The sequence below is a fragment of the Euprymna scolopes genome, chromosome 28 (assembly GCF_053919585.1).
Source record: "Euprymna scolopes isolate OS-2025 chromosome 28, ASM5391958v1, whole genome shotgun sequence".
Lineage (NCBI taxonomy): Eukaryota > Metazoa > Mollusca > Cephalopoda > Sepiida > Sepiolidae > Euprymna > Euprymna scolopes.
In genome coordinates this window covers 70,823,688-70,837,516 of record NC_136509.1, presented here as the reverse complement: position 1 = coordinate 70,837,516, position 13,829 = coordinate 70,823,688, and the positions used below count along the sequence as shown (strand labels likewise).

Here is a 13,829-nt window from a genome sequence, read left to right as displayed (position 1 = left end):
AACAGAACACTAATGATTCTATATTGGTTTAAGTTAATTTTATTAATTGATTATATATATATTATTGAGGGGACGATTCCAATAATTTTCTCGATTCCGATACAATTACCGATTTTGTACTAAATTCCCGAATCCAATACAATAACTGATTCTCATTCTTTATAAATCTCTAAATATTTATCCATAGAGTTGTTATTTTTTTTTTAATTGATTATATATACATATTAGTGAGGGGACGATTCCAATAATTTTCTCAATTCCGATACAATTACCGATTCTGTACTAAATTCCCGAATCACATAAAATAACTGATTCTCATTCTTTATAAATCTCTAAATATTTATCTATAGAGTTGTTATTTTTTTTTAATTGATTATATATATATATTAGTGAGGGGACGATTCCAATAATTTTCTCGATTCCGATACAATTACCGATTCTGTACTAAATTCCCGAATCCAATACAATAACTGATTCTCATTCTTTATAAATCTCTAAATATTTATCTATAGAGTTGTTATTTTTTCCCGGATTACCGTAAAAAAACACATGTTAAATGTGTAGATATCTTCTTAAACGCAAAATACACATGTAAGGGATGATCTATCGATTTTAGTTTTACTGGTAGGTTAAAATCAATGAATATTTATTTTTTTTCATCATTAGTGCCATGAAAAGGTTTGCTTTAAAAAATCAAATTAAAAGAATCTTTTCGGCATTCGAAAATAAGCTCAAATTTTTCCGATTCCAATACCCTAAATGTTCCGATTTTCCCGATTCCTATTAATCGCCCCAGCGCTAATATATATATATATATATATATATATATATATATATATATATATATATATATATATATATATAAAGCTGCATATCTGTGTGTGTTTGTTCACGAATAGGCTCCTATATGGTTGATTTTTAAAAAAAAATTATTACATATAATGATAGAAAATGTATCGAGACACAGAAATGGGTATGTTTGATCTGGCAGAACGGTGGTTCATTAAAATTGTGGGGTTTGCGTTCGCGCCTGGTCCACAAAGTATGGAAATAAAAAATGTAAAAATTCAAAAAAAAAAACGTTTACAAGTGTTTTTGATATAGATGTACATAATAATACTTTCATAAGTATGTTTTAACCATAGGGATGGTATAATAAAATTGTGTGGTCTGCGTTCGCGCCTGGCCTCCATAGAATGGAAATAGGCATAAACTTTAATAAAGACTTTTCATATCTATCTGCGTAAGTATACTTTGATAATTATGTTTCAGTTTGAAGAAATATGGTATAATAAAATTATGGGTGTTTGTTCGCGCCTAACCTTCATGGAATGGAAATATGTCACAGTTTAACAAGTTTTTTTAATATAGACCCACAGAATATTGTGATAAGTGTTTCAGTGTGAACAGGTATGGTATAATAAATTATGGGGTTTATCTATTTTATTTTTACTTTCATCATATTTTGCTTTGGTTTTGATACCCCCAAATTCAAAGCTATCTCTTTACAACCAGCATTCATAAATCAGAATCCATTTTCTGTAGGCTGTTTTTGAACCCAGTCAATATATATATATATATATATATATATGATCCCTCCCGTCGATTTCGACGTATGAGCTTCCGCCACAACAATTAAGTTGTTCAGAAATGGTGAAGGCTTTGTGTAGAACCATCCATTATTTTTTTGTATTACTGCTAACTTTTGTCGGTGCAGACGACTGGCACAGAACAGATGAGACAGTAAACCGCAGGTTTTTACATCAGAGTTTCCTTCACCAACATACATGTCTTAACAAAGACTGGAGGTGCATCTCTCCCAGTGAATTAATTCGCCCCCCCCCCAATGCCAACCTGGAAATTTCTACGACTCGGCGCGGTACATACAGTGCCTAGATTTCCCAAATGGTCACCCATTGCTTAACTTCGATAATCTGGCGATAACTCGTGCGTCAACGTGACTGTGCCATATATATATATATATATATATATATATATATATATATATATATATAACCGTATATACCAGACGTTGCCCGGTCGAAACATATTGCCGGGCAGAAGGATTAGTCAGTCATTTAAGATATACCAAATATTCTAACTTGTTACGGAAAATGACTACATATTAAAATTAGTGAAGCATAACACACATCCACCTTAATCTATGAAAATTAAACGGGAAGTAACCCTCATTGCTTAAAAGGGAAATAACTCTCATAGCTTAAATAAGCGTAATTCTGGTTTTAAGCGAAACTTTTGTCAGCTATTAATAATTAGAAATATATTAAATTAAATATAAAATAAATTAAAAATAAGTTAAATCAACCTTATATAATATTTCTGAAGAGAAGAACTGAAACGATTTTTATTACAGTAAACAATTAAGAACATCGTGCTAATTATTAATTTTTTGGGGGGGAATAAACCATATATATGGAAATTATGCTGGAAGAAAAGTGTATGAGACAGTTTTCAGTGTGAAAATCAATTTGTAAAACAGTGCACCTTTTGTACATATTAATTAAAGTGTGACCAAACAAACAAGCAAACGGATAACAATACGACAATTTCTTGTTCTCTGTCAATGGAGGAGAAATCCTTCACGACTGAGACAACTTTTATTTTTGTTCCTTTTCTCCACATTAAAAAACGACCCTGGTGTCTAACTCTGTCCCGTGGGGCGGCATTGTAAATAGGAACAATACGACTTTATTGTAATAATTGCTCAAAATTGAATGCGGATCACTAAAATGCACTTTTTTTTTTACTTCCACTCTTTTTACCGTCCATTCATCTTGTTTCACCCCTAAAATCATGATGATGATCATCATCATCATCATCTGCTGTTTTTTGCAGCCTCAGCGACCACGGCTGTAGATTGTAGAGCCATGGCAATCTCGAAAAGACAAGTAAAGAGTTTTCCGTTGCTTTCTGTCTTGATTCAGGGGTTCATTTTCCTCAGTGAGGTAAACGCGACCCCAGATACCAACCTGGAAATTTCTACGACTTGGCGTATGCATATAGCGCCTAGCCTTCCCAAATGGTCACCCATTTAGTACTAGCTAGGCTAGTAGTTGCTTAACTTTGGTGATTTAGCGAGAACTGGTGTGTCAACGTGATTGTGCCGTATATATAATTTCCTAAAATAGGAGAACCCTAAATGTTGAAAAACTTCCTGAATATAGTATCTTATATCCCTTATATTTATGGTTAAAATTTCATTAAAATCACATTTGAAAGGTAACAGCAATTCTGTTTCTATGGGTTACTAAGCGACGCAGGCACATACATATTCGGAACTATCTACATTGTTTATTATCATTATTATTATTATTATTATTATTATGATTATTATGAAAAGATTTCATTTAAATAGGATGTATCTTTAGTTATAAAGGAGGTTTTAAATCCATAGCACAAGTGGCCATTTAAAGATTTTGAACCTCTTCCTTTGTCTCCCCAGAAAGTACATACATATGATCAAATTTCATAAAAATGCAATGTATTTGATACTGTAAAAGGGTTATCCCCTCAGAGCATCATTAAAGATTCGCGAACATTTCACTTGATAACTTTTAAATAACAATATCCTTTTATATTTTACATAGATTCTGTAACCATTCTTTCTAAGACAAACACATAAGTAATATATATATATATATATATATATATATATATATATATGAGAGATGTTTCAAAAGTAATGCCTCCTATTTTTTATTCCTCTAAAATGTTTGAGAAAGGATTGTAAATTGCATTGTTATGATGACTGAACTTATGCCTCTCTGTTGCAGATATTAACGGTGTGAGACTAAGTGTGAGAGTAAGCAACCTCTGTCACGGACGTGCGTCAGAAGCAGAGAGGTATCATTGGACGAAAAAGGGAATGATTGTGACCATGTAGAAAAATAAATTCTGGAGCACAAAAGGTCACTCGTTTTAATGATACCCGTCCGTCTTTGTAGCTCTTCAACTTTTTTGAAAAAGATAGTGAGAAAAAAAAACAAGAGAATATATATATCAGATTGACAAGAAATTTCCTGCGGTTTTGTAATTTTAAATTCAGATGAACATATCTTGGCTTACGCAAAAATTTATTGGTCGAAATAAGCACCATCAAAATTAACACATTTTTTGCCAACGTGAAACAAGTGTATTTATGCCACTAACGTAAAAACCTTGCGTTTTGGTGGCGATAAAGTTGTTGGAGGCGTTTTTGATATTGGTCAGGTTTTTGAAGCATTTCTCGTGCAGAAAGTTGTCGGGATGCTTGAAAAAGTGGTAGTCGGTAGGTTAGAAGTCTGAAGAATATGGCGGATGAGGAAGAGTTTCGTAGCTAAATCCTTTCAACTTCTGCAAGGTTGGTTTAGAAATGTGCGATCGGGTATTGTCGTTAAAGAGAATTGTGACTTTTCTCTTGACTTATGCTGGGTGTTATCAAAGCCCTTTTCAGCTGTAATGGTTTCGTCTGCATACAAAAACTGTAATGGATAAGAACAGTTTCAGACTAACAAATAGTCAGTATGACTTTCTCATGGTTCAGCTCTCGCTTCTGGAAGTATCGTGGAGCACTTTACATCGCAAGTTACAACGTGGTCGAGAAACGGGTCGTTCTTGTTGCGTAAAAAAAAGGAAAGATGACAATTCATAACGGCGTTTCTTTTGGTTATCACTATTCGTAAGTCACCCATTTATCGAGTTTTTGTTTTCCCAATATCTCTCAAGTGGTCGTTACGTCTAATTCAGAAGCAAGTTCTTGAACATTTGTGCATGGATTGGTTTTGACTAAGGCTTTTAATTAATCGTTGTCAACCTTCGATGATCGATCATTACGCTCATCGTATCTAAAATTCTCGTCGCTGTTTCAGCAGCTTTTCGAACTAGCTTGAATTGAAAAAAGAAAATTGTGCGAATTTGCTTTTGTTCCATATTGCATTCAACATAGTGAAAAGAAGACATAATTGCTTTAAGACTATTATAATTAAACGATTGGTCGGAGTGAGAAAAACTCTTTGAAATTATATATAAAATAAAAGCATTATAGCAAACATTTATTTGAAAATACATTATTTGAAATCAAAATTAAAAATTTCGCAAGAACCTTTTCGTCAACCTAATATATTAGGTTGGTTCAAAAATAATGTCGTTTATATATATATATATATATATATATATATATATATAATTAAACGTCAAAACGGCATTATTTTTGCACCAGAGGGAGAGATAGGGGAGGGATAATGAAAGATAGAGGCGGGTAAAGAGCGAAAATACAGATACATAGATAAAAAGGAGACACTATCATCGATGGTTTTCGTCCTATAAAATCAATATTTAACTCTTATTGTTTGTGTTGCAAAAAAAGTGTAATTCATGTAAGAAATTTATCATTCAACTGAAATAATATTCTAAATGTCGCCATTTTATGATAGAAAAGAAACAACTCTGTATTCGTCAATACAGAGTTACTCCCTTTGTTAGATTGATTCTAAATGTCGCCATTTTATGATAGAAAAGAAACAATATAGAGTTACTCCCTTTGTTAGATTGATTCTTTACTCAAAGAACGACACAAATGCAGAATTACTTCAATTTGATTAGTCTACTTTTTTTTTTAAAAAGGGATTGAAAAATCTTTATATTTCACTCAAATGAAAGTAAAAATAATCCCAAGTAACGCCGGATAGGCATAACTAGTTAAATATATATGGAAGGTGTCGAGTATTGCTACTGAGAGAGAGAGAGAGAGAGAGAGAGAGAGAGAGAGAGAGAGAGAGAGAGAGAGAGAGAGAGAGAGTTAAACTGTTAGTACTGTTGTCACGTTTATTAGATTTATGGATGATGTTGCGGTTATGGCTCTTAATTTAAGGGTAAACTCTAGGCTCAGTACGATTGTCATAAATTGGGCCTAATGCACGATAAAGTAAACCTAGTCGTCATCTAGTTTTCGACGCCGGTAAAAACTGTGCTTGTGCGTGTGTTCGGGGGAAGACGACGTTTAGTCAGTTCCCAGAGGTCCTTTCGTAGCAATTGAGATGAGCTAATGTGATTCTCTTACAACAAATTAGGTCCGTTTCTCACATAGCTTTCTTCTTTCGCAAGAGATGGCCGTGCTGTTCGTTTGAATGAACCTTTTCTTTCCCCTTGCATCGGATACCAGCCTGCATTCGACGCGAAAAGCGGCAGAGTTCCAATAGAGCAATTCACAACGTTCCTTCAGTCGGTGACCACATATTTAACAGTAAAATGAAAATAACTTCAGCGATTCTTTTTTTTTTTTTCTTTCTACTACGAATGGAACCTCGGAGTAAGAGTCACCACTTATTGAATAAAATAAAAAATAAATAAATAAATAGAGAAAAAAAATCCCTTCTCTGATACACCCCCCCCCCGCGCGCTCACACTGCAAAAGATCAGCACTCTTGGAGTACGTAGTTTTGGTACATAAAAAAAAAACTTCCTTCCGGCTTCTTCGCTCAGGTTTCTTAAAAAAGTGGATAGAGGAGAATGAGTAGAACTTTATGATGGCTTTAACTTCCAACTCCACCTTCATTTCCTCTACCCCTTCATCGAGAAAGAAAGCGTGGTGCAATGAGAGATCGGGATGATGTAGAAAAAAGTGTTTAGAATTTGGGGCGATGGGTGACGCGCAATAGAATGGGGGTGTAGGGCAGGTTCTCGATTAATCTATGGCGGCTGACGGCAACGTCTCTTCTTTTCTATCCCATCTACCTCCTGTGTGTCGACTCACCCACCGCTCCCACGCCTCATCCTGTGTCAGGGAGGATGGGTACATGAGTGGGGTGTAAAGGAAGCACGCTTCTACTTTACACCCCTTCCCCACTTCCTCCGGTGTTCGGCACGCACGCTCATAAACGCGTGCGGAGGTGGCACGGGTACCCAAAGTTAACGTAGGGCAAAAGCTTGACAGAGGACTTGTGAAGAAAACAGATGTTTAAGGAATAAGACGAACTTATCAGAAAACAGCTGCCGAGCAAGTCGCATGCGTATAATACGGGGGTCCAAGGGCCGCTTTCTTGGAGTCGAACGGAAAGACAGAAAGAATATGTGAAATGGAGTAGGGGTTGAAGAAAAAGAAAAACAAGGAAAAGAAAAAAGGAAAGAAGAGAAACACAAAAAAAAGATGTACAAGTATATTTTTTCTAAAATAGGAGGAAGAAAATAAGACGAATAAGAAAAGAAAAAAAAGAATATGAGTGACGGTGTCTGGCCAAAACCTTTTACCAAACATGGGATGGCGACAAACACCTCTCCGAGAACGCCCCCTTCTACTCCGGGAGTCCAAGGGATGCTTTCTTGGAAGACGAACGGAAGACAGAAACAATATAAGAGATGGGGCGTAGTTTGTATAATAAAAAGGAAAGATAAGAAGAAAAAGAAAACGAAAGGGTAAAGAAGAAAAGGAAAAGTAGAAGAAAAGGATAAGTGGAAAAAGAGAACGAAGACGAATAAGTAGAAAAAAAAGAAAAAGAGAACGAAGACGAATAAGTAGAAAAAAAAAAGAAAAAGAGAACGAAGACGAATAAGCAGAAAAAAAAGAAAAAGAGAACGAAGACGAATAAGTAGAAAAAAAAAGAAAAAGAGAACGAAGAAGAAGCAGAATATAGAAGAAGAATTAAAGAGAAGGGAAAGATGAGAGACCGTATCTGACCAAAACCCTTTACCAAACATGGAATGACGACATACACATCTCCAATCCCCCCCCTTTTCTTCTCGATGGAATGGAAAAAAAATTTGGTCTAGCCAGGAATGGTCGGCACCCTGACTCCATTTATAGTGTGTAATTCTAATTAATTCCGCTAGCGGCAGGCCTGAGTGAGTCCTTTACTGGCATGTGTGTTTGTGGAGAGTGGGAGGGGTGCAAAGGAAAACAAATACGTGTGAGGACGACCTATGCTGTCGCAATTAAGGGAATTTAAGCCGTTCTCCAATTTTCCAGCTACTTAGTCCGTCTACCTTCAGTTCGACACATGGCTAAATCATTTGGGGAGCAATCAAGTGGATTTGGACAGACAGCAGGCGGACGTTTCGGCTAATAGACACTTTGGTAAACGGATGAAATAATTTTCACATTTATTATTTATTTATTTTTTACATAGAAATCACCACTTATAAAGGTCCGGACGCCACTCGAGGATAAGGGTTAATGGGTATACATAAGTCAATGGGATTATAGTGTAGTAAACATAAGTAGTGGAAATTTTGTAAATTGAATTACTTTGGGGGACGGTTCATCAAGAACTTTGGACTTGAAGAGAATCAGGTTGTAGTCAGCTGGGAAGCAGGCAATCGGAACAGAGTTCCACAGGCGTGCAGTTCTAAGAAAGAAACTTTGTTCATGGAATCAACATTTAGGATTAGGCACAGATAAAGAGTGTGGGAAATTATTGATGGTGGTTTTGGCTAGACGAGTGTTTTTCATGAAAGTTTGGCGAGTTGGGAGGGAACCATAGATTGAAGCTCAGACGAGCACTTGCCATGAAAATAACGATAAAGCAGAGATAGGCTCACAACGTCTCCTCTGTAGGAAAGAGATTGCAGGAAAAAGAAAAGGGCATCCTCCATTAAGCTACGAAGTGTATTTTGAACTCTGTCAAGGCAGGATAAGCTGCTTCTAGCAGCTCCTGCCACATGTGGCAACAGTACTCCATCATTGGCCGTACCTGGCTTTTATATAGGTAGAGAATTGCATCAGGAGTGAGATATCTACTGGAGCAGTAGAAGGATCCTACCATTATTGACGTTTTTCTTATTTGGGGCTCACCGCTTATCAAGTCCCTGAAACTACTTTAGGATAATGAATGTTAATAAACGATGAGACAACATTATGATGATCAGTAATGGTGGAAATTGGGTACGTTTAATTATTAAAAAGAAAGGCTCAACAATAACGTATTTATATTAGACTTGAAAAGAACTATATTATAGTTAGCTTGGAAGCAACCCCGCGGTATTGTGTTCCACAGACGGACATTCTAAGAAAAAACTTTTGCTCATTGGAATTTTTGTTTAGTTTTAGGCATAGCGAGGAAAATTGTTGACAGTTGTTGTAGCTAGGCGCGTATTTGTTGGCAAAGTTTTACAGAGGACCGTAAATTGAATCTCAGTCGAGCACTTATCATAAAAGTAAGGATAGAACAGAGATAAACTCGCAACGTCTCTTCTGTGCGAAAAAAGGAAGTAGAGAAGCGAAAAATCCTTTACACAATATTTAGAGATTTATAAAGAATCGGAATCGGGAATTTAGTACGGAATCGGTAATTTTATCGGAATTGGGAAACATATTAAAATCATCCCATCACTAGTATAAACATTCTAGACATAAGGTTTAGTAATTTTTTGTTTTGATCTGAATCTTTGTTAAGGAGGCATAAAAGTTGTGAAAAACTATTCTATTAGAGCAGGGTTTAGCAATGAGGTACATACGTTTCGAGACTACAGGTGGGCAGTGGTCAAATTTATCGTATAAAGGATCCCTGAGATCCTTTAAAGGGGGGGGCGGTGAAAGACTAAAATCTTCTAGTAACATTCCTGTGTGTTTATCAACTTGTTGATCATCAACAACAATCGGCAAATTGATCGATAATTATTATTCTGATTTTTTATTGATTATTGTATTAGTAATTGTATGATATATTAATTGACCCACTTGATTTATAATTGTTACTGTTCCCATTCGATCGAAAGTGTAGAATTTTGTTGAATAAACTTATGAATATTTATTTTCACTTTAATTACGTACTATCACTACTACCACTACTACTAACATTATGGAAGAATGCATGTAATGAGGGAGTGGTAGTAGGTTTCCGAATGTTCTGGAGGGGGGGGGCGTTTGCCGTAAAAGATTAAGAAACCCTGTGTTGGAGGAATTAATTTTACTTGTAATTTTGTTTATTTTTTGTGTTTTATAGTTACAAAAAACTGTTGTATTTCAATTAAATTAAAAATGATTGGTTAGGAAGAAAGTCAGGATAAACAACGCAATTTGGTAGAGTTAAACGTGTCTGGCCACATCTGACTAAAATTGAATATTCAATATGAGTTGGATGTTTTCTGATTACCGTAAAAACAAATGTTAAATGTGCAGACATTTTCCAAAGCGTAAAAACACATTTGTGTGTGTGTGTGTGTGGGGGGGTGATCTATCAGTTTTAGTTTTATTGGTAGTTTAAAATAAATATTTATTATTTTATCATTATTACCAGCAATGGAAGATTTTGCTTTAAACAAAATCAAATAAAAAGGCAATTAAAAAATCGTTTTAACATCGGAAATAGGCACAAATTTTTCAGATACCGATACCAATTCTGATGCCCATAAATGTTCCATCTTTTCAGAGTATATGTATCTGAGTGTTCTGGAGGAGGGGGGGTGCGTTTGCCGAAAAAGATTAGGAAACCCTATGTTAGAAGGATTAATTTTGCTTGTACTTTTGTATTTTTCTTGTGTGTTTATAGTTAAAATAAACGGTTGTATTTCAGTCAAATTAAAAATGAATAGCATCATTTTTCTTTTTCACTTGTGGCCACATCACTAGGTAAAAATAATCTGTTTCATATGTGAATGGAGTATCTGTTCAGTTTGCTCTCAGATCATCCTCTCAAGCATTTACCTGTAATTTTTGTGTGAGGGATTGCTTTATTGCAGGTTATATGAGGAACCACGAACGGGGAATGACGAAAGGGCCGATCAGGGCAAATGTTGCACTCATCTAGGACGCTCCCTTTGCGTGTAGAAGTGCTTCCCACTATAAAATGATGTTTCATCTATCTTTTCTATAACAGAAATACGCAAACATTGATATTTAAATAAAAATTTTAATCGGTCAACCGTAATTGAGGAAGATCCGAATGCTCCCTATTCTGCACCGAAATGTAGAGGAGGGGTTTATTGCTCTTCTTGGATTACTCTTTGATCATCACGAGTCTTTTGTAACGAAGAATCAGACACCATTTCGTTAGTTGTTGATTGTATTATATAACGACCAAAAATTGAACCTTAGTCTCGCAATCCATCAGCAAACTCCATTATGCCAAATGGTACTGACATAACAGATACATGGAATTATAACAACAGGCAACTGCCGTGGGTGGTAATAATGTTTTTTTTTCTTTTCAGAGAGAGAGAGAGAGAGAGAGAGAGAGAGAGAGGGGGGGATTTCGGTTTGATATGTTTGTAATGGGGTTAAAAAATCATTTCATAACAAAAAAAAAAAAAAAGGAGAAAAATCTTCCTTTTAAGTTCAAATACATTTTAAAATCAAAGCCAGAAATGGAACTGGATAATGACTGTTTTCAATTTGAAGAGATGGGAGAAACGAGATGGAGGAGGGCTGATAAATATATGAAGTCATTAAAGGAGTCGTCATTGGAGATCGAAATGATTAGACGTTTAAAGATTAACAAAAATGTTTCAATAATTCATTCATTACACAACAAACGATTTGCAATGTTCAACTTTAATGGCCATTAAAAAAATAGAGTTAAGTCCTAATCGAAGTCATAAATTCATTAATGACGCCGGTAATCGTAATAATCTATGTCTAAATGCCAATGTAAGTCTTCCCTATAGAAAGAAAGGTTAACAAAAAAAAAAAACTACATGAAAACTAAAAGTATATTTATATAGGATATAAGAGATGACGATGGCTAGGTGGTTAACGCACCCGACTGACAAATGAGTGTGCCAAGTCCCTTCCATTCACGTGCCCCCCCTCTTTTAAGTACCCGAAATCTTTCTATGGATAATTCTTACTAGAAAGATATAAGGGGAAAAGCTTATTTTCACTGCCAATCATAGAAACATCTTTCGGGAAGACAATAGAAGTGGACCTCCGTCAGTTATGATCGGGTAGGAGCCTTTTTAAGTAATTCGCAGTTGTATTCTTAGTATCATCCGCAATGACAATTAAATCTTTAACCTCCAGATGAGATTAAAGGTTTAATTATCATTGCGGATAATATTATGGTTCAATTAGTACATAAAATTTTCAGTGAATTTTACTTAGTATTTTTTCCTTTATGTGGCACACCCATAATTGACACTTAATATACAAGTCCAGCATAAATTGAAGTTTATTTGGATTGCAGAAAAGATTTGTGAATTTTATTAACTAGCGGCTGGGCCGCGTCAGCGCACGCAAACACAAAATCGAGTACACTTAACATCGTCTTACCATCAACGCTTACCCTGTGAACTCGGAGTATGGTAAATTCCCATATGCACAAAACAAAATCACTGAAAAAAAAAACAACAAAAATACCCTAACTAAGGGTAAGGATAATGAGTAAACGTTGGATAAAATCATTACGAACTTGCCAGGATTCGAACCTGGAATCTTCTGATCCGTAGTCAGACGCGTTATCCATTGCGCCACAAGTCCTGTCCGTATGCCGAAAGATGTTACAGCGACTGTATACAGACAGTGCTTAATTCCGTTGGCATGGGCAGGTAACTTTTTCGACAGTACACAAAACGGCCACAAAACCCTTATTTCGGGCTTTTTGTGTAACTGGGCGTTGTTCGTAATGAACCATATATATATATATATATATATATATATATATATATATATATATATATATATATAAGGACAATCTAGGGCCTCACCCACACATATAATTAAAATGAATGAATATTTATTTCCATCTATAAAAATATTCAGTTCATCATGCAATTTTTAGTCGCATGCAAGCGACTCTATAAGTCGGTCCGTTGATCTGTCGGTCGGTTGGTCTGTCCGTAACACTTTTGTGCTTGGCCTTTTTGGTTAAGATCAAAGGTCTGTTGTTAATAGATGCTGTTCTTAGTTTTTAAGTTTTTCTTGGCCTTTTGCTCAAGATCAAGGTGTAGTTTGTTTTAAAAATTGGGTGCTAAGTAGGACGTCCCCAAGTACGAAAGGGAGAATGCGGTATTATGGTGAAAGAAGATTTTAGCTAAGAGAAACTTTTGTTAAGTTCTAGAGTGACAAGGATGACTAACGCCCCCACCCCCTCTTTTGAGTTGGCCTTGTGCCTAAGTTTTTTGTTCATGTTCATTTTTTTCCTGAATAAAAGATTTAATATCTCAAAGTGTAGTATCTGTTCCGGTGGATGCTGCAAGCAAAGACCATATGTGGGGGCAACCCCATATATAAGACCTTGGTCAATAGAGAGGCAACCCTTCATACAAATTGTCACTATCCAGCTCCCCTACTCCCCGGGGAGCTGGTCCCCATTTCCACTTCACTCCTCACATTAAAAATCGGCCTTATGCCTAATTTGCTCGGTGGGGGAGCAAATAAATACGCTTTTCTTGGCCTTTTGGCCAAAATCAAAGTGTAGTATCTGTTCTTAATACCTGCTGTACTTATTGTGATATAAAGTGGGGGATCACTTTTCTGTATTAATTTAATGTAAAATGACCACTCACTTTACAACCAGTCAGTCTTAAAGCCATTCAAGTCATTATCCAGATCATTCAAGTTGTTTTTGAAGGATTCCAGTTATTTTTAAGCATTCAAGTCATTCTTAAGGTCATTCAATTCATCCTTAAGTTAATTAAAGTCCTTCTAAGTCATTTACTTTTTATTTATTTAAGTCATTTCAGCCTATTTTTCGGTCATTTTAGTTTATCTTTAAGAATTTCATGTCAATCCTACATTCACGCATTAATTCATTACACAAGAGCACGCGACTAATGGCTATCGGTCTTGTTTGAGGGTGAAACTGCCGGGCAAAACCATTTCAAAATTAGAAAAAGCAAAGGAGAAAGAAAATACCAAGCTCGACAAGCCCCGTAGTCTGAAAATCTTCAACTATCTTTTT

At 35.5% G+C, this 13,829-nt stretch overlaps 1 non-coding gene and 1 pseudogene across 1 annotated transcript; one reads left to right on the top strand and one right to left on the bottom strand.

Moving 5' to 3' along the window:
• Positions 1–12,333: 12,333 nt before the first annotated feature.
• Trnar-acg (transfer RNA arginine (anticodon ACG)) lies at positions 12,334–12,406 on the bottom strand. The gene has a single exon. It is a non-coding gene; the product is annotated as a tRNA-Arg (tRNA).
• A 901-nt stretch (positions 12,407–13,307) lies between these two features.
• On the top strand, positions 13,308–13,435 carry LOC145249909 (U2 spliceosomal RNA; annotated as a pseudogene).
• Positions 13,436–13,829: the final 394 nt, after the last annotated feature.